Genomic DNA, 5,933 nt, shown 5'->3' on the forward strand with positions numbered 1-5,933 from the left:
GGTTGACCCTGTGTGAACTGCTTTTAGCCGTTTCTGTAGCATTCTTTCGATTAGCGCATCGCTTTCACATGCGTCCTGCGAGGTTCCAAAGCCTTTCGTCTCCTGGAGAATGTGACAACCGGTGTGGGCGTTTCTCTTCTGAGCAGCGGGAGAAGTGGACTCCATTATTTATCATCATTTTGTCTTTTTGTTGGCTTGTTTTAGATCTGTTTGCAAAAGCACCCATCGCATATTTATACTGATGAGGATGAATTGTTGACAGTGCGGGGAAGCGTACTCTCTGTGCTGATACATGCAGCTGCCTGGTCAGCAGATATGAGAACACAGCAAATTTCTGTGTGTTGAGAGAACCCTCCAGAATCCTTTAGAAGAGTATCGATTCTCCGAGAGATTTGGATGCGTAGAATGCTGTGGGTTTAATGAACCTGGCGCGGTGTGAGTAGCTCGGAGAGTACAGAGGGTTGAAACAGCCCACCACACTCTTTGATGGCCTAGAGCTGGTGTGAAGTGTGAGTTTTGGGGGGGTGGGGGTGTTTTTCAGTTTGTACAAAGGGCTTCACATAGTGCTGTATAACAGGCCATTGAGCTGCTGGGAGGGTTCGAACACCACACACATAAGGCCCACGTTCAGATGATGTCATGGATCATTTCAGAAAAGGGGTCATTGTGAGTCATCAAACAAACATCTCAGAGGTTCTTTACATCATGCCCATTCTGGGGGTTATGGAACCATTGAAGCTCTTGTTCAGGCTCCCTGCTGGACTACTTTTATAGGTCGTTACTTGTGTTAATAAACATGTGCTGCGCTGCTCACACGTACACACCTCAGCCTGATTAAAGCCCCGAACACACACACACACACACACACATCAGCTTGAGCAGAACCTCACACACATTGACCTGAGCAGAGTTCATGCACACATACACATTCTGGTTTGAGCAGAGCCATGCTCTAGAACTGCTTTCTGCAAAAATAAGGTTGGTGTATATATAAAATCACTTAATATTCACAAATAAGGTTGATATACATAACATAAGTCCTCTTAATATTTATTATTAAATAAGGTTGATGTATCCATGAAACAAATATAGAGGGGTTCTGGATCTTTGCTGCAGTTTGTTTTGAATGTACAATCTTAAAGACTGTTTGTCTACATTGGTACTTATTTAGACAATGATCAGCTAGTAGGTGGACTGCTACACCACTGCTCCATCACGGGTCACACTTTCAGTAGCGCAAACACATGTTTATTACACGGGCTGGAAGTTGGACCTTCAGGAGCAACATTTCCATGTTCAAAGCTCCACCACTTCAGCTCCTCAGTGGAACTCAGAGAGATTTTTACTGTGTCCATCTGCCCAAACATCCAATTGTTCCTCCGTCTGTCTGTCCATCAGTAGGAACATTTTCTGGTGCTTATTTTCCTCACAATTTGACTCTGACATTATTTGGAAGGCCATTATCTCTCTCTCTTTTTCTGTGTGTGTGTGTGTGTGTGTGTGTGTGTGTGTGTGTGCCCTCTTCCTCTGAGCACATCTCCTTGTGTAGTGGGAATATCCAAAGAAGTTGCATATTGTAATGGCAGTGCAATATAGATGGAAATGAGATTAGACCAGTTTATTAGATCTCCATTTTCCTTCTGGGGGAAATGCCACTCTGATGTTCCTCATAACTCCTTCTGCTGGGGCAGCAGGTGCATAATTTATTGTTTACATTTAGACTCTTGTTACAGGTAAACACATTCTTGGGCCACATTTTTGAAGCCAAATAATAATTTTGATTTCTCTCATCAATTTTGAAATTGGACGATTCATTAAAGTGTTGTCAGTCACTTTAGTCAGACATTTTTCGAAACTTTGCTCTCTGCATCTTTCAACACACTCACATGTGAAAACTCACACGTGCACATTTCACACTGACCCAAAGGTGGTTCAGGTTTTTAGCAGACTTATTCTGAGGATCCTGCTTAATGTATGTAAAGATTTTTTTGGAACTTATGTCCTATAATTGTTAATTGTAACCATTAATCATCAGCTGCATAAATCAGTTTCCCAATGAAACAATATTGTGGTGCTACTTAGCAGGGCTTGAAGCTTTACAGATACGTCTGAAAGGCCCATGTTAGCAGTGAGGCGTAGTTCTGACGTTTTAATCTGAGCCTTTGATTGAGTCCAGAGGCTGCAGACCTCCCGTGGCATGCTGGGAGCCAGACCAGCCGACAGCCCGTCACCCATGATGATTGGCACCTGCACCACCCCGGCCACCCCCGTCTGGCCGGCCGCAGGAGCCGTTATTAAAATCCCATCAGAGGGAACAGCACGGTGACTCACACTGTGCCGGGCACCCGGTGAGGGTGACGACCCTCCTTCTACAGAGTCGAGAAGGTTCCAGCAAGCTCCTGCAAGTTCTGCTGGTGTTCCACGACACCCTTCTGGGTCAGACTCCGTGAGCTGGTCCGATGCGGCGTTCTGGGATGAGGAAGATTTACCTAATAAACGATTCTCTTTTAACAACTGTTAAGCAGAGAAGAGTTGATTTCAAAGTATTGGGGTGTTATTGGTAAAAATAATACCCCCCCCCCCCCCCCCCCCAACCAGCCAAAAGGGCGAGTGACGTTCTCACCATGATTACGGTCGTCGAGCTGGTTGGCGGGGCTTCTGGGAGAGACAGTTCCTTCGTGTCGTTCAGTCTGTGCGGAGGAATGAGGTCATGTGACATCAGGCACCCTGTGGCGTCTAGCGTCTCCTCTTTAGCTGTGTGCTTCGCCCGATCCTCTCTCTACCATAATGGCTGCATTTATTATCAGACGCGCTCTCAGCCCATGAAAGCTGGAGAGACCTTTACTGACTTATTTTACATCTTTGTTTTGCTTCGCCGGTGTTAAGGGGCGTGTTTTTTACCCTCTCCTCGTTCGCGGCTGTAATCAAACTCCCTGAGCTAATAGCCCTGCTCTCCTCTCACTCTAATTGAAAGGTGTGCAAATTGATATCCGCGCCACAGGACCCCCGCACTTGCATCGAGCACTTTCTCGCGTTAGTAAGTAAACATCGCTGATGGCTTGACACACACGGTTGCTGTGTGCGATGTGCAGACCCCCTGTGGGCTCCTCCTACAGGAATCGTGGGGATGCCAGAGTGTTGATTTGCTCTCTGACTTCTGTTCGCCCATGGGAAAAGACGTCAGAGGGATGCTGGGTAACTTTGACACCGTACTGCCACCAGAGCAGCCCTCTTGCACAAGCTTGTATCTGAGCTCCTCGTCTGGGGAAGGGTTCTCTTTATGAACACCTTCTTCCATCAGCACCAGGGAATCCGAGTCCCACTGCAGGACTATAAATTCTTCAAAGTGCTTACCTGTGCCATTATCCATGTGTGTATGAACTGAGGAACACTGCTGGATTGCTTGTCTTGTAGTTGGTAATTATTTGTGTTTTTGACAGAGCAATGCATCTGGAACAACAGGAATAAACCCTGTTTCATCTCAGTTCATCCAGGTTTCTCATTATAGATGAGCGTGGATAAGGAAGAGAGGGGAGAGAAAGAGAGAGAAATTGAGAAAGGGCAATAGGAAGGACCTGATGAAACTTCGAGACCGATCACAGAAGCAGGGCCTTCTAATGCTGGTCCCAGACCAGTGAGCTTAGACTGGCAATGCGTAACTGCAGTCTCCTCTTCCTCCACTAGCTCATGTTCTGGTAGGTTTCCCTGAGAAAAGGGGGACGTCGGTGCTACTGACTAATGTACAGAATTGACGGTGTGCGTCTGAATTGGAGGAGGACGTTTTTGCAGCAGCGTTCGGGTGTCTAATTGCCATGCGATTCACACTCACAGTGATTTACAGTCTGGCCGTAGTGCGTTTGCCTAGACAACTTTGTATTCACAAAAAACTTAAACATCTGCTTTGGAAAATGGCAGTGAAATTTCAAAGTGATTGATACCATGAAAAAGACACATGAGGTTTATATTATCCTTATGCAGATCATGTCAAAACTGAACCAACGTCTACTTTAAGAGAGAAACACAATGGATCCGAAATATAGTTCAAGGCACCTGCAATCTGAAGGATTTAAGCAGCCTTGTAATAATCAGAACACACAGGGTGGACTATTTGTAGGTCTTGGCTGTAAATAATGGTGTGATCTATATTCAACAGATTTTCTTGTTTTGCTTGTTTCTTTACTATGGCCAATTATCTCCAGATGGCCATGTATTATTCATAAGAGCTGCAATAGGGGCAGAGCACCAGCAGGTGGCGACAGGACGAGGCTGTGCATCTGGTCTGCAGGCCCACACAACACATGCTGAAGGGGCAACAGAAGTTGCCCGTATGTGTATGGGCAGAATTAGAGAGAGAGAGAGAGAGGAAGAGGGGAAGTGAAAGGGGTTAGAGAAGGAGAGACCCAGTCATTCTACAGTCACATGTGATGGTTGGCTTGCACTAAGACTGTGGCTCTTCTCAGTCTGCCAGTTTTACAAAACCCAAATAAATTCAAATTTCCAACAATCACCATTAACTGGTTTAGAAGGCTGTCTAATGAAAACACTGGACCTGTCTGGTTTCTCAGGCCCGATCAACAGTTCTGTTGTAGTCTGCTCCGATGGGTGGAGACTGAACCCAGTGCCCCGCAATGATGGAAAACGATACACAGAGTAATGGCGATATTCAGAGAACAGCAGTTCAAAAGTGCATGGCTCATCAGCCTGCTGATTGGATGGCCATGCCTTCATCATCACGGGCCATCAGTACCAGGCAGCTGATTGGATAGCTGTGCCTTCATCATCATGGGCCATCAAAACCAGGCAGCTGGGTCTGTCTCCCCATCTCTGGACAACGCCTAGGCCTTAATCAGTCATCCAGTCGACTGGCCAAGACACACACACACAGACGAGGAGTGTGTTCTCCCAGCCAGACTGTGCAGCACACTTGACCATAACTGACCAAGTGTGTGCCAGACAAACTCTCACTACACCCAGTACACCCAACATTCCCATCAGGTGGTCGTTTCCGCAAAACCCGGTGTACGTCTTCCCTAACGTCAGGGTCAGTGAAAAAGTGAAAGGGCACAGGGATTTGAGGCAACATACACAGATGCTAGCTGGGAAAGGACCTGACCCGTTACAAGACCTACTCCTCTGGGGAGGGGCCTCACCGTCTAGACAGCACAGAGGCCTCTCTTCAGGTTCTGCTGGGACAAAAAGTGGGCCAGGATCCAGGGGCCAGTGCTGCTCCTTTCCTCTGCCGCCCAGATGACGCTGGCTCTCTACACCGCCACGTGAGAGGAAGGCCTTACCCATCCAGAGGAAGTTAAACGTATCATCTGAGCAGAGGCAGGGAAGGACCTTTTGCGGTGATGTGTGGAGGTCTTGGCAAAGGTCTGCTGGTTTAACGCAGCATGTGCCATGAACTTCAGATGCCCTGAAGGGTGAGAGCATGTAGGGGAGGACTGAAAAACGGTTCAGTTTAACATTGTAGATTGTAGAAATGATTGATAAGACAAACTCAGCATGGTGTCTTTCGCAGTACAAACATTTCCTTCATAACAGTGGCAAGGTTTGCCAAGGGAGGCCCTGTCATGTTCTTCTCTGCTATTTTAATAATGCGTCTTAGTGCACAGCTGATTGCAGTGAGGCTCTTCCTGAGCGGCACCCAGCTGGACACAGTGGGACCGGACAGGCGAATGCAGGACTCACTAACACCGTGGTTTCTGGTCAGAAGCTGCCGCCATCATCCCTACTGACGTCCTCGGCCCTTAAGGCCATATTAACATCTAAACAATGTAAGTCACACTCAGTTGCATCCTCCACTTTGTCTCGGTGGCGTAATATGTAAGGAAGACAAATGTATCCAGATGCCTCTCTCAGGGATCGGACCGGGCCGAGGCCCAGGAGCACGGGCTGGGCCAGGTCTCCCCGTCTGCCTGGAGTCCTCAAAG

This window comes from Brachyhypopomus gauderio, chromosome 1, assembly GCF_052324685.1.
Source record: "Brachyhypopomus gauderio isolate BG-103 chromosome 1, BGAUD_0.2, whole genome shotgun sequence".
Lineage (NCBI taxonomy): Eukaryota > Metazoa > Chordata > Actinopteri > Gymnotiformes > Hypopomidae > Brachyhypopomus > Brachyhypopomus gauderio.